General features: G+C 42.1%; 1 protein-coding gene across 1 annotated transcript in view; it reads left to right on the top strand.

The window, feature by feature from the left end:
* Positions 1–13,109: 13,109 nt before the first annotated feature.
* MID1 (midline 1) overlaps positions 13,110–25,639 on the top strand; it is a 278,177-nt gene continuing 265,647 nt past the window's right edge. Inside the window, exon 1 of the mRNA XM_027533216.1 lies at positions 13,110–13,382. The gene's annotated coding sequence lies outside the window, so the exon portion shown is untranslated. The remainder of the gene's footprint in view (positions 13,383–25,639) is intronic.

Below are 25,639 nucleotides of genomic sequence, written 5' to 3'. Positions count from 1 at the left end.
CCAGGCCAGAATACTGGAATGGGTAGCCTTTCCCTCCTCCAGGGGATCTTCCTGAAGGGAAGATCCCAAGGGTCTTCCCTCATAGCTCAGTTGATAAAGAATATGCCTGCAATTCAGGAGACCCAAGTTCAATTCCTGGGTCGGGAATATACTCTGGAGAAGGAAATGGCTACCCACTCCAGTATTCTTGCCTGGAGAACCCTATGGACAGAGAAGCCTGGTGGGCTACAATCCATGGAGTCACAAGAGTCGGACACAACTGAGCAACTAAACCACCACCACTCTTCAAGGTTCCTGAGAAACTCGGTAAACCAAAGTTATCTTGACACACCTGCAGAATCTTGAGAATCACATAGAAAAAAAGACCTAATATTTGAAAATAAAGGCAGAGAAATTTCTCCTTATGCTAACATGTTTCAAAACTGCATCAAATCTCTCAGTTCTTTAAAAGAATTATCCTTTTCTCTGTTCCCTATAGCTTAAGAGAATAGCGGGGAGCCGCATAAGAAAATGGAGCTCTTAACACACTCCTGGAGCCCACCTGTCTATTTCTTTGTCTGTTGCTCTTCACATGTCCCCGCCCCTGGTTTCTGTCCTTCTTGGATGGGTATTTTCTCCATCTTATTTTTCCTTCTCTGGTCACAGTGTAAAATGAATGTGCTCTGTTTTATTGTTCTTGTTTGGGTTTTGTTTGTTTGTTTTCTAATTTATTCATTGTATTTTTGGCTGTGCTGGTTTTCATTGCTGTGGCAGGCTTTCTCTAGTTTCAGCGAGTGGGGGCTACTATCTAATCTTGGAGTGGGGACTCTTCATTTTCGGTGGCTTCTGTTGTTTCATCTCAAGGGTAATTGTGGCACACGGGCCTACTTGCCCCTCAGCATGTGGAATCTTTCTGGACAAGGGATCGAACCTATGTCCCTTGCATTGGCAGGCAGATTTTGAACCACTGGACCACCAGGGAAGTCCATGTTTTGGGTTTTTTTTCATAACTGAGGGGAATAATTAATTTTAGATTAACAAGTTTCAAAATAAGTACAGTGATCCTCTATACCCTTTACCTGGTTTCCTCTAATGTCGATGTCTTACCTTACCATGGCACTTCTGTCAAAGTAAGAAAGCAACATCAGTACATTACAAACTACAGGCTTTATTTGGATTGCTCTAGTTTTTTCACAAGTGCCTTCTTTCTGTTCCAGGATCCCATCCAAAGCACTACATTGTATTTAGTCATCAGGTCTCTTTAGGCTCCCCTGGGCTGTGAGTTTCTTTGTCTTCACTTCCCCCCCCCCAAAAATATTCCCTGTTTTGAGGAGTACTGATCAGATGTTTTACAGAATGTCACTCATTTTAGCTGCCACAGTCTGAATGTTTTTGTCTTCCTAGCATGCATATCCTAATCTCCAATGTGATGGTATAATTCTCATGATTGGAATTAGTGCCCTTATTGAAGAGGCCCCCACAGAGTTCCCCAGCCCCTTCTACCAGGTAAGGATACAAGAAGTCTCCAGCTCAGAAGAGAGTGGTCACACCCGGCCATGGTGGGAGCCTGATCTGGGACTTCTAGCCCACAGACCTGTGAAGAATAAATGTCTGTTGTTTATAAGCCACCCAGTCTGTGGTATCTTGTTAGAGCCGCCCAAATGGACTAAGACATTAGGTTTATCTCTTGTTTTTTCATGATTAGATTGGGGTGATGGGTTTGGGGAAAGATACCAAGGAGGTGAAGTGCCCTTTTCATCACATTGTAACATGTTATCAGCATCACTTATCACTGCTAATGCAGTCTAGTTGATTTCTAATGCCACAGAATGTCCATTGCTCTTAATGTAAAAACAAGAAAATGCAATATTTTATATTTGCACTATAGCCTAACTTTTGAAACTCTTCCAACCTTTAATTAAGTTGCTGTTCTGTACCCCAGAATAGGAGTGTGTATGTGACACATAGTATGTAATCGGTATTCCTTGGTGACTGAATGAATATCTCTCTGTCTCCACCTTCATATATATAGGTCAGGGTCACTGGGTGGGAAAAAGAGACATCTTAAGCAACCTAGATATTAACCAGTCCACAGTCCAACCACTCATATTGATTGGGTTTTAAGGAATGAATTTAAAATAACTTTGGAAAACTGGGATACGTTTTCATCCTCCTAAAAGGATGTTGGAACTTTTCTTATGATTTATATATGTAACTGTAGTGTTGTAAGCAGTGCTAATGAAGTGGGAGGTAAGCATGTAGGAGTTCAGCAATGCAGACCTTGGGAAATGGGGAGGCACTTTAGAATTAGTATCGTCAAATTGCTTGTTTTCATTGCATTTGAGAATTTCCCTCCTTTGTGGTAAGTTGCCATCTCATTAAAAGGGAAACTCTCAACAACATCATCTCGAAACACCTGCCTCACCACATAGAAAGAGGCAGCCTTTTATGAGCACTAGCTTTCTTTTCTCTGTGGTTTTACCGAGTTTTGATGCTTTATCCAAATCAGTGGGTTTCTCGCTGCTGACAGACGCAGTTGCAGGTTGCAGAGTAAAGTGAAGTGTTTAAAAGTTCAACTTGCTGAAGTTTTCAGACCACTCATTCCCTCCAAGCTAAGTTGAAAAGGCCAGAATGATCGCTCACCTTTGCTGGTGGCCCTGGGGGCACGGAGAATGTTGAACAGAGAAGCTAGGTTCTCTAGTGCCAAGACCTGTGCCTCCAGAAAAATGATCTGCCAACTGTGGGGAGGTGAGGGGGCAGGCTGATCCGAGGAACCACAAGTTTCTCGTATTTCCTAGTCTTTTCTGTATCGGCAGTTAATAATTTTAAACTGTCCTGGCATTTTGCAAGCAATTTAAAGGCTGCGAATCCTGAAGTGTGGGGTGTTTTGTGGGAGTGACGTGGGTGGGGAACTCTGTCATCCTAGTCTTCTGTTTTGAGAGTAAGCATTCTTGACTAAAGATAAGGTGCAAAACACCCTCTCTCCTTCACTGACCATGGGCCCCAAATTCAGACAATAGGTCTGTGGGGGAAGTAGTGAACAATTTTCTAGCCTTTGTTCCTCCTCGGTTTCAAAATATATTAAGAAAACCATGGGTGACACAGAGGGCTTTTATAGGGACCCAGATACCTAAAAATCACTTTCAAATTGAATTTCAAAAAATAAACTCCCCAGGACAATTCATACGCTCCAGCAAATTGGGTGTTTTGGTACTTGAACACTGAATTGCACAGGAAAGGTTTCTTAAGATAAGCATTTTGTTTCAAATTTCCCCCACTTGGCTCTTTATGATAACAGCTTTCATAAATAGTATAGCAGTTGAAACATTTATTATTGGAACAGAAATGCAATTACATGCAGATGTTGTCCTGTGATTCATTGCTTTGTGCTCCACACATTTTCAAGCTGGAGGAAGAACAAGCAGGTCATCAAGTAGATGCTCTCGGCTGAGCTCCACTTACTCTCCTGACTTGAGTTATCTAATCTCTTTTGTGAGTGTTGCCACAATCTCGTCCTCCGTGGCCCTTCTTGGCAGCGAGTTTCATTGTGCAATTACCCCAACTACCGTCAAGAATGTCTTTTCATCCAATATAAACATTTTTTCCTTAATCCAAACCTGGTTCTTTCTCCAATATTCCTGTTCTGAGGCATATAAAAGGACCACCCCATTTATTTTTTTTTTCAGTTTGTTATCATTTTTTCCTTTTGGCAACGTCAGAAAGTGATCCAAACTGTGAAGGTGATAACATAGGACAATTGAGATGGAACCACTGGAGGTGGGACAGGTGGAGATGTCCTTCCTGGTTGTCATTGGTCATGGATGGCCTCTTACCGGAGGAAACCTTTGCATACATTCTGAGGGTTTAGGGGCCACTTTTCACTTTCATGCATTGGAGAAGGAAATGGCAGCCCACTCCAGTGTTCTTGCCTGGAGAATCCCAGGGACAGGGGAGCCTGGTAGGCTGCCGTCTATGGGGTCGCACAGAGTCGGACACAACTGAAGTGACTTAGCAGCAGCAGCAGCAGTGAAGACGCCAAGTGTATCCGTTTCCTACTATTGCAGTAACAAATTATCACCAGGCTTGGGCTTCCCTGGTGGCTCAGACAGGAAAGAATCTGCCTGCAACGTAGGAGACCCAGGTTCTATCCATGGATTGGGAAGATCTCCTGGAGAAGGGAATATCCACTCCCATATTCTTGCCTGGAGAATTCATGGACAGAGGAGCCTGGTGGGCTATAGTCCATGGGGTCACACAGCTGAGCTACTAACACACTTCAGTGGATTAAAACAACTCAAATTATTTTCATACAGTTCTTCAGGTCAGAAGTGCAACACAAGTCTCAGTAGACTAAAATCAAGGTGTCTCCAGGACTGTATTCCTCTGGAAACTTTAGAGGAGAATCTGTTCCCAACCTCTAGGCTGACCCCATTCCCTGGATCATGGTCTCCTTCCTCCATTTTCCAAGCCACCAGTAGTTAGTCAAGTCTCTCACATGACATTATGCTTACACAGATTCTTCTGCCTCCCCCTTCCACATTTTAAAGACCTTGTGATTCCTTTGGACCCACCTGGATAATCTAGGCTGATCATCTTAAGGTCAGCGATTTAGGAACCTTCATTCCATCTGCAACCTTAACTCCTCCCCCTCATTTAACTTAATATATGTGCAGATTTGAGAGACTTGGATGTGGACATCTTTGGGAGGTCACTATTCTGCCTACCACACGAAGCAGAGCATTTCAGGCAGTGGAAGAACATGTACAAAGGCCCTAAGGTCTGAACAAGATGGGTATGATGGGGGAAGAGAAGGAAGACCAATGTGGGTGGACATAATGCTCTGAGGTTAGTCTGGGGAAGGCTGGCAGAGGTCAGATTATGGAAAGCTCGGTGGGCCATGGTATGAAAACTAAACTGTGTTCTGGTCATAGGAGGAGACTGCTAGAGGTTTTGAGCAGGGAATGGCATGATCTGATATATATTTTTAAAAGATGGTTTGGGCTGCTCTGTGAAAATAAACTGTGGAGAGGCAAGGGCAGAAGTAGGGAGAACAATTGAGAAGCAAGTACAGGGAATTCCCTGGTGGTCCAGTGTTTAGAGCTAGGCAGTTTGACTGCTATGGGCCCGGTTTCAATCCCCGGTCGAGGAATCAAAGGTCTCACCAATTAAAAAAAAAAAAAAAGACAATTATAGTGATCTAGTTCAGAGGTTCTCAACAGGGGGCAGTTTTGTGCTGCCAGCCCCTAGAGAACATTTGGCAATGTCTGAAGAGACTTCCAGTTGTGACTTGTGGTTAAGGAGAGAGAGAGTACCACTGGGATCCAGTGGGAAGATGCCAGAGATGCTACTTAGCAGCCTACAGTGCCTAGGGCAGCCCCCAGCACAAGGAATGATCCTGACCTGTGGTGCGGAGGCTGAGAAACTGGAAGGGTTGGAGGCAACAGGAAAGACATGGTCAGAGCATGCGTGCTCAGTAGCTCAATCATGTCCAACTCTTTGCGACCCCATGGACTTTAGCCCGCCAGGCTCCTCTGTGCATAGAATTATCCTGGCAAGAATACTGGAGTGGGTTGCCATTTCCTTCTCCGGGGTTTGAACACACACTCACCCATTACTAGGCTTTAGCTTTCAGGGCTTTATCAAAGAAGGAAGAGGCTGGGGGTTGACTTCAAAGCAGACTAGATTGGAGAGGGAGGGGCTGTGTGGGGCACATGGGTGGGGGTGGGAAGGAGAGGTGATTTTCACAGTGCTGGGTTTCCCTCAGGCAGCCAAAAGGACACACTGCAGCACTTCCATTGCATCTTGTATCAGCTATCTTGTCCTAGTTCCTATTATGTACTTGGTGTTTATCATAGTCTAGAATTATAAACCCAGGGAACCCAGGCCCTATTTTATTCTCCATCGTCACTAGCTTGGTGACATCAGACAACTGACTTAACCTCTCCTTGTCTCCATGTTCACCACTGGGCTTCCCAAGTGGCTCAGTGGTAAAGAATCTGCCTGCCAATACAGGAGACTCAGGTTTTATCCCTGGGTCAGGAAGATCTCCTGGAGAAGGAAATGGCAACCCACTCCAGTACTCTTGCCTGGAAAATCCCATGGACAAAGGAGCCTGGCAGGCATAATTTAGCTACTAAATAACAACTGAAAAAGACAACATCTGCTTTATCAACCTCATCTTGTTACAAAGAACTTGGGAAGAAAAATTAAAGCATGATATGTATATATTCTGAAAGTGAAAGTGGAGAGTGAGAAAGTTGGCTTAAAGCTCAACATTCAGAAAACGAAGATCATGGCATCCGGTCCCATCACTTCATGGGAAATATATGGGGAAACAGTGGAAACAGTGTCAGAATTTATTTTGGGGGGCTCCAAAATCACTGCAGATGGTGACTGCAGCCATGAAATTAAAAGATGCTTACTCCTTGGGAAGGAAAGTTACCACCAACCTAGATAGCATATTCAAAAGCAGAGACATTACTTTGCCAACAAAGGTCCATCTAGTCAAGGCTATGGTTTTTCTAGTGGTCGTGTATGGATGTGAGAGTTGGACTGTGAAGAAGGCTGAGTGCCAAAGAATTGATGCTTTTGAACCGTGGTGTTGGAGAAGACTCTTGAGAGTCCCTTGGACTGCAAGGAGATCCAACCAGTCCATTCTGAAGGAGATCAGCCCTGGGATTTCTTTGGAAGGAATGCTGCTAAAGCTGAAACTCCAGTACTTTGGCCACCTCATGCGAAGAGTTGACTCATTGGAAAAGACTCTGATGCTGGGAGGGATTGGGGGCAGGAGGAGAAGGGGACGACAGAGGATGAGATGGCTGGATGGCATCACTGACTCAATGGACATGAGTTTGGGTGAACTCTGGGAGTTGGTGATGAACAGGGAGGCCTGGCGTGCTGCAATTCATGGGGTTGCAAAGAGTCGGACACGACTGAGTGACTGAACTGAACTGATGTATATATTCTGCTTTGCAAATTTTATTCCCTGTAATTTCATTATCATAATCCTTCTTTTCTAGGTTTCATTATATTTTTAACCATTAATATTTTTATACCTGAAAAACAATGTAACTGATAAATATTTAACACATTGAAAAGGCAAATTATATTTTAGATTTTATTTTTATGATATTTTCAAGGATCACATAGTCCAGTTCTTTCTGAATATTTAATAAGGAAACCAGTGGAATAACATTATTCCTAATTTAGTTTAATTTATTTCACCAATTTATTCACTAGCACCTGTGTGTAAAGGACTATTAAATGAACTAGGCCAAAATAGAGTTCCTCTTGCCTCTGGGCACATGCAATAAATTCACCTTGCCATTCTGAGACAGTTCTCATAATGTAGAGACTAGGGGTCTGCAAAGTGTAGCCCAAGGTTGGCCGCCCAGTTGTGTAAATAAAGTTTTATTGGAGCACAGCCACACACATTCATTTCCATATTATCTGTGGCTGGTTTGGACCACAGTAGCTGAATAGAGTTAGCTGCAATAGAGAGGTGTACAGCTGGCAAAGTCAAAAATATTTACTATCTTGCCCTTCACAGAAAAAAAAATTTGCCCACTCTTGACCTAAGACACTTAAGTCTTTTGGAAATTTCAACTTTTGCTTCTGATTTTGCTCTGTTTTCTTATTTCTAAAAATGTGAATCTCCAATAAATAAATATTTTAAGAATGCCTATTTCCCTGTGTTTACATGGCTTACATCCCCATACCACAGGCTTTACAAGTAAAAGTGCTAAGCTACCAGTATATATTCAATTGATAGGCTAACAGTAGCCCAATATAGTTTTTCTCCCATCCATTTTGTAGATCTTTCAATTCCATCCTTTATTTATCACTATTGAACCCAAGCTTCTTTCTTAACATTATTTTCCCCCATCTCTTCAAGGTCATTTTGAATTATAACACAATCCTCTGAGGTATTAGCTATCCAATTTGGCACCATCTGCAAATTAAATCAACTTGTCTTTTATTTCATCACTCAAACAAGTGATGGAAATATTAAGAAGAGCCTGCCTCAGGACATCCTTTTAAAATGTCACTGTTTCCCTCAAGGTTCTGCCAGAACCATTGATAATCTGAGTCCACTTTTAAGCTCCCACTCCTCTGACAATTGGATCTCGTCAGTGATGGCCAAACCTCAGATGCCAGTCATGATACCATAGTGGTCATGAGCATGCCTACTTACTTAACGGACCCATTCCTCTAAGTGGATGGGTTTGCCATACCTGTTGTGTCTGCTCATCATGTATTCTGGTTCTCCTGTCTTGATCTGAATTTTTTTTTTTTAATTTTGTTTTATTTTTAAACTTTACATAATTGTATTAGTTTTGCCAAATATCAAAATGAATCCATCACAGGTATACATGTGTTCCCCATCCTGAACCCTCCTCCCTCCTCCCTCCCCACACCATCCCTCTGGGTCGTCCCCGTGCACTAGCCCCAAGCATCCAGTATCGTGCATTGAACCTGGACTGGCATCTCGTTTCATACACGATATTTTACATGTTTCAATGCCATTCTCCCAAATCTTCCCACCCTCTCCCTCTCCCACAGAGTCCATAAGATTGTTCCATACATCAGTGTCTCTTTTGCTGTCTCGTACACAGGGTTATTGTTATCATCTTTCTAAATTCCATATATATGCGTTAGTATACTGTATTGGTGTTTTTCCTTCTGGCTTACTTCACTCTGTATAATAGGCTCCAGTTTCATCCACCTCATTAGAACTGATTCAAATGAATTCTTTTTAATGTCTGAGTAATACTCCATTGTGTATATGTACCACAGCTTTCTTATCCATTCATCTGCTGATGGATCTTGCTCTGAAATTAAGGAGGGCTGGAGGACTTGCTTTGGCCAGTGAAAGGTGAGTGGAAGTTTGCATCCTTTAGGGAGTGAAGTTTTGAAAGGCAGTTCATGATTCACCAGGTCCACATTTCCTGTCTTGGCAACCGTGGAAGTATGTGTTGAAAGGAACCTTCATCAGATTGGGCTCCTGAGTGATTGTGAATAGAGACCCCTCCCTAGAGATCTGCATAGACGTGCAGCATGAGTGAGAAACACACCGTTGTTGTTATAAGCAACTGAGACCTGGGGGTGGCTTGTTTCCAGAGCATAACCTCACCCATCTTGCCTGATAACAGCTCTTGAGCACCATAACATTTTTCTAGAAAGCTCCACTAAAGCTCGGGACCATTCTTTTCCTATGGATCCTTTTCTGTGTGTATCCCTCGCAGAACCTTATCCACTGTGCATACCACTTAAATGTTTATTGCATAGAAGTTACTTAATAATAAATAGATCAATAGATAACTGGCTAACATATTTAGGGAATCTTTTTTATGCTTTTGCATCCTGTTTTTATATATGTGCGTGTGCTCAGTTGTGTCTAACTCTTTACAACCCCATGGACTGTAGCCCACCAGGCTCCTCTGTCCATGGGATTTCCCAGGCAAGAGTACTGGTATAGGTTGCCATTCCTTGCTCCAGGGGATCTTCCCGGATGAGGGATAGAACCCACAGCTCTTGCATCTCCTGCATTAGCAGGTGGATTCCTTACCACTAGCACCACCTGGGAAGCTGTATTATATATGAATTAATGATAAAAACAACTCCATGTACATCCAGCTTCCTAAGCACCTTCAAGGTATTTTTCAATTGAATGCCCTGCTGCTAAGTCACTTCAGTCGTGTCCGACTCTGTGCGACCCCATAGACAGCAGCCCACCAAGCTCCCCCGTCCCTGGGATTCTCCAGGCAAGAACACTGGAGTGGGTTGCCATTTCCTTCTCTAATGCATGAAAGTGAAAAGTGAAAGTGAAGTTGCTCAGTCATACTCGACTCTTAGCGACCCCATGGACTGCAGTCTACCAGGTCCTCCGTCCATGGGATTTTCCAGGCAAGAGTACTGGAGTGGGGTGCCATTGCCTTCTCCGATTGAATGCCCTGGTTCTCCTCTATTGTTTGATATAAGGATATAGTCATTATGATGGAGGTTTTACCTTCCCTAATATTTAATTTAAGTCAACTCAGCCCAGATTCACCACTTCTAATCATGGTAAGACCGGCCTCTGGCTACTGAGAGTAACCTGCACTCACTATAGTGATAGAATGAGCTTGGGCATTTGCCTATTAATACTTCTATATTGGGGCTTCCCTGGAGGCTGACGTGGGTTCGATTCCTGGGTTGGGAATATCCCCTGGAGGAGGGAAGGGCTACCTACATCAGTATTCTTGCCTGGAGAATCCCGTGGAAAGAGGAGTCTGGCAGGCTACAGTCCATGGGGTCACAGAGTCAGACACAACTGAGTGACTAACACTTTCCTTCTTTCACTTCTGTATTAATGTGGAGCTTCAACGAAACATCCTTCTGTTAGGAGAAATTTAGGGAAACATTAGAGCTTCACATTCCATAATATTCATGTGCACAGGCTTTCTTTAAGATGTAGTTGGGACATGCCTCACTTGCTCCTGGTTGTATTCCTGGGACCTAGCAGAATGCCCGGACCATAGAAGCGTCAAAAAATACATGGAATGATTTGAATTTGATACTTTCCATCATCTTTGAGATAGGCAGCCCTTTTTATGTCTGTTTTGGAGGTGAGGCTCAGAAACATTACAAGTAATTTACCCAAGGTCACACCACGAAGAGATGGAACCAGAATGGGAGCATCTGCTTCTCAGGCATTTGCTCTTTCTTGGATAGCATGGTGCACCCAGGCTTCAGTAGAAAGAGCAAATGTTCTGGAGTCTGATGGACCGAGATTTGAATTATAGCTCAGCTACTCATTAGTTATATGTCATTGGGAATTTCTCAAATCTATCCCCTGATGTTTTCTTTAAACCACAATGATATTTTCTCCCCTTCAAGTAGGTCTTGTATTTTATTTCATTTCCCATAAATGCTATTTTGGGGGCATGGTATAATGATTCAGCTGTATGTATTCTCTCATTGGGGTCCTCTATGGTTAGGTTGAATTCATGTTGCTTCCCTGACCCTGTCTTTCCCAAACCATTTCTTGAGGCATCCAAGATGGATTTAGCAGAGGGTTATATTCCCACTTTGAAATAGGCTACTTTCATATCCAAATTTCATTTTGACCTTTCAGTTCAATAATTATAGCCTAAGATATTTTATGTTTAAAGCCCAAATGATTGTTTGCTTAGAATTGTAAGAACAAATTTGGAGGCCAGCTTAAGGCACTTAAAGGTTTAGCCTGCCCTGGAGAAAAAATGCATTCTTTGTCTTGCATCAACATGTTAATAAAGTCTAAAGTTCCTGCACAAACAGAACTTGCTTCAGCGGGAATTATAAGAACATAAAGGGCGCAGGATCATAAATGGACTATATTAGTGAAAGCCATTTACCTAGCATGGCACACAGAGTTTTATTTAAGATTAATGAAAACCCAATAAATAGAAAACACTAATATTCCTTCCAGTGGGGCAGTCAAGATGAGTCTTAACTTGATATCATAGAAATGTGTGTACTCTGAACAGAAAAACATGTGCAATATTTGCAAAGTTATATTTTCATAATGTTTTATAACCCAAATTTATATTCAATAAAAATGCACCTAATATCTCATTTTAGGATCATTCTGGAGTCAGGTAAAGGCAATCATTTTAGCAGTAAGTTATGACTTCATAAAAGTATTTTAATCAGTTGGTATGTTACCTTTAAACTCTCTGGACATATGATTCTTAAAAATGATATTTGAACATGGAAATCTGCCATTTGAATGTTTTTCTGTCTCTTCAAGTGGATTTTATTTTTGAAAATTCTATTGGAGGTAAATTCTAGAAGATCTGAGATTTTGGATCTGCCACAAAATGGATCATGAGACTTTAGACCAGTCACTTATCACTGCACGTCAATTTTGTTATCTTGAAAAGGAAATAATAACACATGCTTCCGGTAGAGATATAAAGAAAAATGGTATGGAAAAGTCTTTGCCTGGTGGAAAATGCCCGTGTGGTGTTTGTTTGTTTTGCAGTCTCCTGCTCTTAACAGAAACCCTTCATGATAGGTTTGTGTCGGTGCTGGCTTCGGTAGCCTGTAAACATTCATTCTCTCCTCTTCCCTGAGCAGAGACCAAAGACACAACACTGAGCTATTTTTGCTAAGATCCACACTACTCAAGGAGCAGTCAACCAGTGGATGAAATAGAAACAAATGATTCATTTTAAGATAAGCTTTATTTAGCAGGCAGTCTTCACCTCCAGCACTCAGATACTAAGTCTTGAGTCTGTTCTTCATAGTGAGACTTCAGTGGAATTGGTTAGACTTAAAAAGAATTATTACTTTTCTCTACAGGCCTGTGTAGAGAAGAAGAGCCAATTGTAGCCAAATGTAGAGGAGAAGAGCCAATTATTAGACAATGGATGTGTTACATACTTACATTTAAAAACTGTTTTGAGCCTAGAGTTAAACCTTTCACAGAGTACTTTTAAAGATACATTTTCTTATCTTCTTAAGTCTAAGAGGTTGTTTAAATGTTTTTCCATGTAATTATGCAAATTCACAAGTCTTAGATTTCTTTCCTGAAACCATCAAACACTTTAATATGTGGGCTCAGGAGGGTTATTTCAGGGAATAAATAGATATTATGTGTCATTTCACCCTTAAAAAAAAGTGGCAATTACTGCATTGTAAAAGGAGTAAACTCTAAATGATCTTATTGTATTATCTACTAAAGGCCTGGAAAAGTTGAATAACTATTAGTTACTATGTTCCTATAAGGCATTGGGGGGTCTTACTTGATAGAGGTTTATTCGTATTCTCGTCCCATCATACATTCTATTCACTTCTTTGAAAATAATTTCAAGAAAAGTTACCCTGGTTTTAAAAACATAAAAGACAACTGATAATATCCTATGCTTTGGTTTTTCTCCCTACAGTGCCTTTATATAATAGAAAGTCGGTCATAGCTCATGATATAAAATACTAGCTGTTGACTCACAGTTACACTAGAAGGGCCAATTTTACAGACTGCTGGAATAAAGATGATTTTAATTAAATTGCACAAATCCCTTTGTACTGCAACCAAAGCCTCCTCAGGCTGGCTGACGCTGAGCCACTCTGGCGTGTGTAGAGTTAACCAGGTTACCGGGCTTCCTAGTTAACTTCTTTCACCAGGAATGCAATTCGTGTTTACCTATATAAGGAAACCTGTTAGGCTGACCTGAGTTTGGCGGATTTTTGCGCTGACTGGGAGGCATATGAGCACACAGCCCAGAGACGGGGAGTGATTCCGAGCTGGACAGAGCAAGCTTCCTGATCGCACCAGCCATTCAGCTGATCCGAGGCAGGCTGCCTGGAGGACCTACAGGTTTGCCTCTTCCAGATCACAGTTGAGGAACAAAAACCCCGTCCTGGGAAAAATGGGGAAGCCGGTGAGTCTTACCGATCTCTCTCTCTATGCTGCTGCTCAGGGGCACGCCTCGCTGGTCTCACCCAGGAAGTGGAGGCAGAGGCGTTGCTCAGCCTCTCACCCCACAGCTCCTTCCTGAACAAACACCAGGCTTCGCGAATACCTCCAGATAACTTTTCCTGCCTGTTTTGTACCCCGAGAATCCACAGAGGCAGTGATTTTCGCACCTTAGAGTGTTTTGGTGGTTTGAGGAGGGGGTGGGGGGCGTTGGCTTTTTTTTTTTTTTTTTTTTAACTACACAGGAGTTTCTCTCCTACCACGATGAGCAAACTTTCTCATCTTTGTTGCACTCCGCAGAGTGGAAAGGAACCCTGGGGTGCTTCGCGAGAACGCCGAGCCCCCGAGGATGTCAATAGTAACTTTAAGTGGGGTTCCAAAAACTACAGGCGGAGTGATAGTCTGTAGAAGTGCAATTTGTCACAAAAAAGGCAGTCTGAAGGTATCATTTTTCATTCATGCGGCAGCAAAAATCCTTCCATCCTGCACATGTAATAAAGGACACCTTCTGAGACACTGAGAAAAGAAAGAAGCTGAGCTGAGCTCTTTGTTCTAGACAATGTAAAGAAGCCCACTCTTGCATTTTGACAAGTTAGCATATGTCTATTTATATATAAGGCAGGGACTATGTAGAAAGGCTTTATGTCAAAGGCATTGTGGTCGATTGAGTTAAAATTTGGCTCTATTCTATATGTGGACAAAAATTGAAGTCTGAATGTAATTAAACAGGGAAACGTGAAAGTGTTTAATAGACTTGCAGGGGAATTTTAGTAATACTGCGGAATGCTCAATTATAAGAGGCAACTGAGTGAGAAAGAAGAAAAAGCCGTTCCAGCTGAGTTCTGGGGCTTAGGTAAAACTTTTGAAAAGGAAGTTTATTTTTAAAAAATCTAGTAAAACCATCCAAAATGATTTTGGAATGGGGTATATATATATTTTTTTCTGGCAAGGTGATTTTCTTAATTCAGTGAGCTTGGATAATTGTTTTGAATGATTTGACTTTTCATCTTGCAGAGAAATACTGTCATTTTCTGTCATGCGCAGTGACTTAATCCTAAGGGTTTGGGGAGCAGGCAAGTGGCGCACAGACCCAATTTCCAATTTGTCGTATTAAGAAATCAATTTCTTAAATTAATTTCAAGAAAAGTAACCAGCACAAACAAGCAGATTTGAGCGAATGGCCACTTTTTTAAAAATTGCAAGTCATAGTCCATTTAATAGTGAGATTTAATACAGGAATTGGCAACTGCTTATTCATAAAAACAAAAGCTATGGCCAGTTTTATTTAGAGCTCTCAACTTGCAAAAGCCTTACTATTTGCAGTAACACAGTTTAAATGAAACCTGCTCATCTCAGTGAGAATGAAACCAAGAAAAGCAGTGTGTGTATAAGACAGCAGATGTCTTAGTAAATAAATTTCATAACACAAGCAGCAGAACTGAGGAGCCTAATGCAGATGTTTTAAAGCTTGTTATCTCCTCACTGCTGCTCAGAAAAATAGGAGTCTTGATATTGTACTGCTTTCGATGGGAATCAGTAACCCAGGAGACACAAAACACTTTTAAAATATACAGTTAATAACAGATGTTTATACCTGGTTTTCTCACCCTGCTGAAGAGATGGCCCCCAGCTAAGTCGACTAGCACGTCCGCTGTTTTTTCTGTGAGTTGATATGTACACAGTTATTATACACTAATTACATCAACGGCCAAGGGAATATATAACTAGAAAGATAAATCTGTCTCCTGGGGTGGGGAGGGCTGGGGGTAAGCTTGGGTTTGGGGAATCTCATGTTTAGCGTTCTTCTTGCCAGTGGCTGATGAATTACTGTCAGTGACTGGGATCCCTGACTCCTGAATTTACTTACCTCTGGTTCCTGGGCAGCTCATTTGGGGGTAACAAGAGTGATTATTGTATTTAACGCTTTGGTATTCATAGCGTCCCAACAGGATTTCTTGTTGAAGATTAAAGTTATTTCAGGGTCCGAACTAATCCTCCAGTGAAAGGCAGGTAAGGTGCAGTGGTGCCGCATTAGTCGTTTTCCAGTCACTGGTGCTGTGTGTTTAGGTCTGTGAGGTGTTAGTAAGTGTCCTGGATAAGGAGACTGAAAAATCATGGGAGGAAAAAAGCAAGTAATGGAACCTTAATATCGTCCTTTGCTCATATATGTTGTGACACCCTAAAAAAGTGCAGCATATGAAGATGATTTGTTGCAAATGTACCTGATGGATCCTTTTTGGCCTGATCATCCTGAGAAACATTCTCTAAGGCAAAGCTTTGTGAAAGATGGGCCATGGAGTACTGGTAGATGATGAGCGAGTTGCAGACATGCCCAGAAGTTGATCCCCCTTGGCATCTGGGCCATCAAGCTGTGCCTGGGATGGGCATATCCCCCTGAGGGTTATCTGTGGACCACTTAGTTTCCTCAGCTTGCCCCAATGCGTTGTACAGATAGGATCAATTTCTGTGTAAAAGCTAGGAAACTGTCTTTGACAATCCAGGCCCAGAATACAGAGAGAGCCAGGGAAAGTTCAACTACTGTGTTAAAACCTGAGCCTCAAGGCTCAACACGGATGAAACATAACCTTATTCTTTTTTATCATCTTTCATGTTATCATGGGGAGGCCAAGGTCCTCTGTATGTCACTCAGTTTGCCCCCTTTGTTCTGTAACAAAGTTAAAGAAGTATTGGGGTGTGTGTTGTTGTCATTGTCATTGTTTTTCTAGTCTTAAAGATCCCCTAGAAAGCTGATGGCAAAAGGTTTCTCTTGGCTTCCTTTCTAATGTTTAATCATCATTTATTCTTTTTCTCAAACTGCTGTCACAGTTTGCTTGGCTCAAATTCTCCCGCCACCAGTGTGGCCTGGTCCAGAGGCAATGACACAAAAGAACCCGGTTTCCAAAGTTATTTATTAAATGTAAATTCTTTCCTTAGATACTGTACCAAATTTGTACACATCATTCCTAACCCTGGTGAACTTTCTTTGGCTTTCTCTGCCTACCATTTGTCATCAATTACCTTTTCAAAAACATTTTGCATTATTAATTCCTGTTACATTCATTCAGCAAATATTTATTGAGTGCCTTTTGAAGTCCTTTGCTAAGTACTCAAAAGGAAAAGCGGGTATATAGGACACAGATGAATTTAAACTCAGTGTTCATGCAATTGGTAGCATTTCTGCAAAGAGTAATCTCATTGCCTGAATGGTGTGCAGCATGTGAAGTATGATTTGCTGCAAACTTACTCGACCACTTACTTTTTGGCTGATCATCCTGAGGGACATTCTTGAAGTCAAAGCTTTCCAACTGGTGAGCAGAAAACAGGTTAACACACAGGTCAAGATGTTCATGCTGTCAAGATGTTCACCAGATAATTTCCACATCAGAACATGTCCAGTAGATGCCAACGAACTTGGTTACTTACAGAAGAAAGATGCCCCCTTGCTCCCCACAGAGCATCTCTAGATAACAGGGAGCTGGGTGATACCTTTTTCTGTTTTGCTAATGTATTTTTCAAGACCACATTTTCTTGGATTGTAAGGGGTTCCTAGGGCACCATGTTAAGAAGAGAGATTTTCAGAGTACTAGGTAACTTCAGAGTTTTATACTGGCTTTTACCCACTGGAAATTACTAATTGACTAGTGATGATTCTTAAGAAGCAGGTAAGAGCATCTGCTGTTACTGCTAAGTTGTAGGTGTAAGGCTTAGAATCAGGGATCATGAATTAATAACTGGTTTGCACCAGTAGGGGGTTTCTTTGGTGGCTCAGAAGGTAAAGAATCCGTCTGCAATGCATGAGACACAGGTTCAATCCTTGGGTCGGGAATATCCCCTGGAGAAGGAAATGGCTACCCACTCCAGTATTCTTGCCTGGAAAACCCCATCGACAGAGGAGCCTGTTGGGCTACAGTTCATGGTGTCACAAAGAGTCGGACATGACTGAGCAACTAACCCACACTTTTTGCGTCAGTAGGATTTTGCAAATATCTCAGGCATTAGCAAAACCAATTTAAAATATATTTATATTTGAAGAAAGCTTGGCTGGTGAGGTAATAGACATGACTAGACTAGGACTTCTAGTTAAATGTAAAAATACATTTCCATTTTTTAATTAATTGCTTGCAGTCACGTATAAGGAAATCTTCTGTGAGTGAATCTTTCAGAGAAATTGAGTTGCTTTATATATTAATGCTAAGGGTTCAGTTGATTTTATTTTGTACTTAAAAGGAAAATAAAAATGAATAGCAGCACTTTGTGGAATGGAGCACTCTCCAGTGTGCGTGGTACTTACTTAATAGCTGGGTCTGCATAAAGATTGGCTCTGACTGCTCCCACTCTCTTGCAAGTTGCTCTTCACTTGTCTAAACTTGAGATGGAGATGAAATTAAGCAGAACCTCCTCAATTTGACAGTTTTTGTTTTAACACATGACAGAAAAGGAATTTTGGTCAAAAGGCCGGAGCCAGGAAATAACTGCATTATTTATAGGTATTGTTCTGCAGCAGAGGCCTTGGTTATTTAAACCCAATTTATCCACCCCCCACCCCAAGTATCTAATTGTGCAGTTATTTAGATCTGTACTGACACACTCATCATCTATTGCCTTGGGGACCGAAACTGTATATAAACTACTAGAGAACGGATAACGAGTTTACTCGAACTGATATACTTGGCTTAAAGCTAAGAAACAAAAGAATAGCAGTGTTTCCCAGGTTTATTCCAAGGTGGTGGATGGTGGGTTTGGCCAAGTCATCTTAAACTTCTCTGGGATTCAATTTCCTCATCCATCACTGGAGACATGAATACACAGTTCACTGGACAGTTATGAGTATTGACAGCACCTAGCACAGTGCTGGGCAGGCCAGTCAATAAGTATTCGTAGGATGTGAAATGCATGGGAGTGGATGAGGCATTCTCAAGTAAACAATTAAGAGGTTGAAGAAGTAGAAAGCAACCATTGGTGTCCCCTGTGTACTTTTGCCCACTTGGTGATTTAAAACCTGCTTTTCAGTGAAGCGTGGTATACTTTCTAACGTCTCATACCAGGTCCTCTTTTCTTAGTGTCCCCTGTTTGTCCTTTATAGGTTTTGCATTTGAGACTCTTGCTATAACAGCTTCTTCTATAGCAATCTACGTTATCTCAAATGTAAGTCCCCCCCACCCCATTTTAAGGTGCTTTCCCCAAAGTAACACATTTTAGAAGCAAAACAAAAAATACTCATTTTGCACTCAGTAATTTGATAGCTTGCAAGCTTTCCAACAGCACTGGTAGGAGGGACTGGACTAGTAAATTCATGGATAAAATTCACTCGTTTTGTGGACAGTAAGTAGAACATCTCCCTGGCTTTAGTTCATAACAGTGGTCTTCCAGGGGTCTTGATGTGTTAGGGTCTCTAAGGTATTTTGTCCCCAAGGTTATCCTCAGATCCCACCCTCTTTGTCCCACTCTCATTCATTACATCCTGCCCCAGTGGAATGTCACATTTAATCTTATATTGTTCCTATGATGTGGACAGGATGTGTCCTGTGGACTAATTGCCCTGACAAGAGTTTGCTCCTGGCTAAGGCTAGTCGGGACCAAGTAGTGCTGTTTGATGGGGAAGCAGGGCAGCTGTATTAGTCAGCTCAGGCTGCTATGACAAAATAGCACAGACTGGGTGGTTGAATGGGCTTACCAGGTGGTGCTAGTGGTAAAGAACCTGCCTGCCAATGCAAGAGACATAAGAGACCACGTTGGATCCCTGGGTCAGGAAGATCTCCTGGAGGAGGGCATGGCAACCCACTCCAGTATTCTTGCCCGGAGAAGCCCATGGACAGAGGAGCCTGGTGGGCTATAGCCCTTGGGATCACAAGGAGTTGGACATAAGTGAAGTGACTTAGTATGCACACACAGGTGGTTAAGTATCAAGTGTTTATTTCTCAGAATTCTGGAGGTTGGGGAGTCCAAGATCGAAGTGTCGGCAAATTCAATATCTGGTGAGAGCTCTCTATCCAGCTTGTAGATAGGTCTCTTCTCACTATGTCCTCACTTGACCGAGAGACAGCAATCTCTCCCTCTTTTTATAAAGGCACTAATCCCATTATGGCAGCCCCACCCTCATGACCTCATCTTACCCTAGTTACCTCCCCAAGGCCCCATCTCTGATATCATCACATTGAGAGTTAGGGTTTCAACATATGAACTTGGTGGTGGGGGCACAATTCAGTCCACAGAAATGGCTTTATCAAGACATAGATCAAGTGACTCTGTATTTCTGACTTATTTTCATTGATCTTGAGATATCATCTCTTGTAAGATACATCGTTAAGAAAGAAAAATATCTTTTTAGATCATAAGAGTGTTTTCTTAGCATTGAAACATTTTATACTACATTTATGGAAAGAATTCTTTTAGACTCTGATGCTGGGAAAGATTGAAGGCAAACAGGAGGCAGGGGTAGCAGAGGATGAGATGGTTAGATAGTATCACTGACTCAATGGACATGAATCTGAGCAAACTCCAGGAGATAGTGAAGGATAGGGGAGCCTGACTTGCTGCAATCTATGGGTCACAAAGAGTCAGACATGACTTAGGGACTGAACAACAACAAAACTGGCTTATTTCGACCAATTTTTTAAAAAGAAAATCATGTCTTCCTCCTGTGCATACATAAAATGAAAAATGTGGCAAGAAAACTGTTTAAGATTCCAGCTTTCCTAAATCATGTTTCAATCAGAATTGTCGTGCGTGCACTTTTCCACACCATGCTGTCATGCTCTGTGCCAGGAGACAGCATTTCTTTTTAGGGGGCATCTCTACTGTCTCTGAGTCTCTACCAAAAGATCACAACCAGAACTATATTTCTTCCTCTAATGATTCTACCTGGAATGCAGGTATACCCACCAAGTGACTACACTTGTGAGTGAGCTAATTCTTTAGCCCTTCTGACACACGTCCACGAGTGTGTTCAGAAGCAACACTCTTGGTGGCTTCCACTGATCTCCTGGATATCTGCCCAGACAACTTTCCTATAGTCCCACCTGAACCGAAAGAGGATCTCCCCCCGGCCTGGGGGAGCTCTTCCTCCTTTTCATTCCTTTGAGAAGCATGTGACTTCTCTTCTCCAGATGTGGGGGGCTGATTTCACATAATGCCTAGAACTCAAAAGAAGTGAAAAAAATATGAACTTCTGTGACCAAGAAGGTTCATGGGTGGGCAATGACAGTTATATCAGGACCGCCTCCCAGGCAGCAAGAGTAAGATACCTCCCAGTGTCAGCCTGGTTAAACAGGAAAGCACTTACCCTGAGAATTCAGGAAATAGAGTGCATCTCTCCCACCCCACAGGGATGCCTAAAATCTCAGCGTTAGAGAATGATTTAATTGTCTTTTAAGGCATCAAGAGTGTTTTAGTAGAAATTAATGACTCTAGAGAGAGCAATGTGTAGTTGCTGTATTTACTGCTTTGGCATGCATTTCATTCCCATTAAGATGAAGAAAGAGCAAGAGCCTGTGAAGATGGGACAAGGAATGGGATGGGCATGAGGATACAGGAATGGAAAGAGAGCAGGAAAAGAGCAAAGAAGCAGCTCAACTTTCATTCAATGAAATTTATCAAATCCTTGGTCTGAACCAGGCATCACCCTACATCCTGACACTAAAGTGCCTGCACTTAAGGACCTACCTACCCTTCTAGTGTAGGAGACAGGCATCGGCGACATATCAGGCCAACAAGTGTAAAAGTCTTACTAGAATAAAAGCTATAAAGTATAGTTATGTGTTCCCATGAGATTGTACTGGAAGGATTCAGATAATCAAGGAAAGTCAGAGAAAGCTTCCCTGAGAAAAGGATGCTTCAACCGAGAGGTAGTAGGACAGGATGTGAGTCAGTATTTGGAGGGGTAGGAAATGGCCAGACTGTATCTGAGAGTTTTCAGCAGTCAGGAACACTACATTGACAGCATCCTGGAGACTCAATTGGGAAGCTTCAGAGTGAATGTGAGTGAGCCTAAGAAAGGGGTCCAGGGAAAGATGATGGCTCAAGGTACTAGTATCACGGAGGTGGAGAGAAAGCAAGGTGGATGGCTTTTAGTTGTATTTCAGAGGTGAAATAGATATGTATTGGTAATGAATGGGACAAGAGCAATGATGAGGGATTGGGAAGTGTCATGACAAACTCTCAGGAATCTGGTCCACAAAATTAGAGAAATAAGTGTTGTCATTAATGATGTAGAGAGCAGTGAAAGTTGACCTGATTTGAGGGTAGAGAGGAATTGTTTGTAGTCTGAAGAAGTAGAAAATAAGTCTAGCTCATCCATTTACTAGCGTTGTGATACTAAGTTTCTCTGAACCTCAGTTCTTCCATCTTTAAAAATGAAGCCATAAACATTCACCTCACAGGGTTGCTGGGACAATCAACATAACTTCATACGTGGTTGAAGTTCCTTCCTACATAAGTTACTATGATCACTCCAGAACTGAGCAGCAGTGAAGCCTAGAGGCAGAGTGGCTATTTTCAAGAACTTTCTAGGAGGTGGGGTGGTGTGTAGGAGTTTTGACAGCTGAGATCTCAGGACTCTGTAAGTTTACCTTAGTGGAGTTTCTCCTTGTTGATAATGTACAGGGCAGCTATTAGCTTCATTTGTCTGGTGAATTCCTTCTATTTTGTTCCCACCCCCTCTCCTCCTCTCTTTCAGCCTGGATCAAGGGAACCCATAGAGGAAGAAGGTACATTGCTTTTCTCAGCTGAGATCCCTTATTGCTTGTAAGAGGACTAGAGGATTTAGGAAAATGTAACCCGAGAGTTTGCACTAACAGATGAGCACAGTGGATTAGCTTCACCCTCCCTGTAGGCTTCGGGGGAAGACTTTGCCATTCTGTTTTTCTAGCATCAATTTAGCAAGGGCATTTTATACGACATATGTAATTCCTATGCCCTTGAGTGACCTCAGCACATTCCTTTCTGGCTTCCAAATAGCCCCTCATTAAAGGGAGCCATTAGGCAATGAAAGCTGCAGCCGGTGGTTGAGGAACACACTGGAGTGGGCAGGTGAAGGGGCAGAGGGGGTTAAGCCCTCTGGAATCCAGGTGTTAACTTTCCTCTCTGCAGGTGTTTTGACCTTGCAGGATCCTAACTACTACCAAACATCTCCCCCTGTTGCCTGGCTCCACTTCTTTCCCTCTGTTCTTGCCACACTGTTGTCTTTTTATAACCATGTTTATCTCTCACTGAATTATCAGAGAGATTATTTCCCATCCAGACCCCATTCAGTTATTTTTCCTTGCAGGAAACACTTATTTCCATATAGAAAAATGGGTGGGAGAGGGTGGGAGGCATTTTATTTCATTGTTTCACTTGTTTGGGCTGGAAGAAGGTGACACATTTGTATGAATTTCTGGATAACGAAATTAATTTACACATAGCTTCCCAGGTGGCAGTAGTGGTAAAGAATTCACCTGATAATTTAGGAGACACAAGAAACTCAGATTCGATCCCTGGGTCAGGTAAATCTCCTGGAAAAGGAACTGGCAACCCACTCCAGCATTCTTGCCTGGGAAATCCCATGGACAGAGGCGCCCAATGGGCTCCAGTCCACAGGGTTGCAAAGAGTTGGACAGGACTGAGCACGCAAGGTCTTCGCACAGATAACTAAGTTGTTCTTGATTCTCCATCTGGATATTTGAGAGTTGACTGTATACACCCAGGCAGGGATTGGGATGTGTGGGAGGAATGGAGAAGGAAGTGGAGTGGAAGCTCTTATCTGAATTAGAAGTCTTAGGCAGGCTTTTAAGAGCTTCCTCTTTCCACTACCTTCCCTGCCTTTATAATTTGTGTCTCTATGTGGTCTATTTGGATGCAAATGCACTTTAAGATATAAGAGCAATGTAAAAAGGCACTTCTAAATCCACACTGTGTCTCCCAGAGGGGCTGCCATTTCACTTCATAAAGACCCAGTTGGCTTTAGTTTTGCTGAGTTCAAGGCAGGGACGTTCCATGGCAACTTCTAATTAGCATGTGCAGTAGTAGTGGCTCCGAGTCTGGATGTTTGAGGAGTCACAGTGCAGTAGCAGGAAGCCAGAGCTAGGCAGTGTCAGCGAGTTCACTTTGCCTGTGAATGTAGTTACCTGCCAGTAAATCATTTGCCAATAGTTCAAAGATTAAGATGGAACCTGACAGAATGATCCAAAGAGAAGGTGGCAGTATAGAGAAAGCACATCAAACATTACGGTGAATGAAAAACGGTGAGAACTTCTGTTTCCAGGCCCCTAAATAAAATTCCTGCAAAGATAAAGATGTGAGCTTTGCACACCATCAGGCCTTCTGGTCTGTTTATCCTGCTGAGAAAGGCTGAAGTTGGGGAGGAGGAAGGTCTCCACCAACAGATTGTAGGTCATAAATTAGTTAATAAAACCTGTCCTATGTTATCTCTGAAACAGTCTATTTTATATATCCTTGTCCATTTGATTTAGTTGTTTCCCTGCTTACTCCAGGCTGTATTTTGGTAGCATAAGTCAGTATGTGAGTTTTAGATTATCCAAAAGTTTATTTTTAAATGACCTGCCTTCTGTGGGGAAAATAACAGTAATGTGTGTGTGTGTGTGTGTATAATTTATTGCTATTGATTGGGAGTTTCACAGTTAACTTTAGCTTTTATATGTATATACATATATATATATATGAAATATATAACACAATTTCACAATATGTAACACTAGTTATTCCAGTGAAACGTGAATATTGTTATATGCCAACATATATTTATTTTATCATAAAGTTAATTTTTATTGCTGCTTTCAAGACCTATTCAGTCCTTATATAGTTCCTGTAGAATATTTCCACATATTACCATTGGTACAGCCAGCTCTTGTTTTATGTATTATAGTCACTATGAGTGATAAAGCAACACTGTGGGTATCTATGTATGTATCTGTGTACCAGGGAAGCCCTGTATGTTTATTACACATATACAAGCTACATATATCCAAATGTACGTGTCCCTTTGAAAGTTTCTCCCTATTGAGAACAATAAATAGGCATTGTTGACTGATTTTTTTAAGTCAGATGAAATATATAAGAAAAGAAAATGTCACATTTTTTAAGACCAAGTATAATGATTTAGAAGTTACCAAAGAGGTCAGGGGTAAAAAGAAAACAAAAAATAGTAAAGAAAGCAAAGAAAAGCAGGAAATGAGAGAGGAGTCTCAAAGCAGTAAAAATCTACTCTCCCCTCACCAATCAAGCCTGCTCTCCATCTATAAACAAAAGCCTAGCAAACAAGCAGGTGAAGGACAAAGGGGTCAGGAGAAAAAGGACTTCCCTGGTGGTCCAGTGATTAAGACTCTATGCTTCCAATACAAGGGGCATGGGTTTGATCCCTGGTCAGGGAACTAAGATCCCACATGCCGTGCAGCACAGTGGAGAAAGTGTTTTTTTTTTTTTTTTTTTAATCTAGTTAAAGAAAAGAGGCAAGCTAAAAATTGCTAGAAAATGCTGGGGACCAAAGAGAGAGAGAAAACAAGAAAGGGTGAGAATGAAACTTCAGGGTGAATGCTTGTAAACCTAAAGTAAATGGGCAGAAAAAGCCAACTAAAGAAAGTAAGAAACAGGGAGGTAACATTAAAAGTCAAAAAATATGAAACGAGACAAAAATGGTCATGGTGCTTGAGCTGGTGGGGCTGAGAAGACATTGTTCTCTAGGTGTCTTGCTGGGAAAGAGGATAAGATGGCCCAGAAACGAAAGCAGGCAGGAGTGGAAGCAAGCAAGCATCAGGTGAAAGGGCCGCATGACAAGACAGTCAGCCAAGGGGTACGTCCCAGACACTGGCTGCAGAATAATGTCCTGGAGGGGTTCGTCTCCACTGCAACTGAGCCCTGGAGATGGCAGGACTTGTCTGTTGTTGTTTAGTCACTCAATCGTGTCTGACTCTTTGTGACCCCATGGACTGTGGCCCGCCAGGCTCCTCTGTCCATGGGATTCTCCAGGCAAGAATACTGGAGTGGGTTGCCATGCCCTCCTCCAGGGGATCTTCCCAACCCAGGGATCAAACCCACATCTCCTGATGGACTGAGCCTGATGGGTTATAGTCCATGGGGTGTCAGACACAACTGAGTGACTAACCCTTTCACTTTCAGCAGGAATTCTGGCTTCTTAGCTGTGAGGTGCTTCAGTGGAGGCTGGCTATTTCTGATTTAGGAAATGATTATTCTAGGGCAGTGAACGATGATGGCCTAAAGAGTTAATCC

The sequence above is a fragment of the Bos indicus x Bos taurus genome, chromosome X (assembly GCF_003369695.1).
Source record: "Bos indicus x Bos taurus breed Angus x Brahman F1 hybrid chromosome X, Bos_hybrid_MaternalHap_v2.0, whole genome shotgun sequence".
Lineage (NCBI taxonomy): Eukaryota > Metazoa > Chordata > Mammalia > Artiodactyla > Bovidae > Bos > Bos indicus x Bos taurus.
The sequence above is the reverse complement of the archived record's forward strand: the minus strand, read 5'-3'. Positions and strand labels throughout refer to the sequence as shown.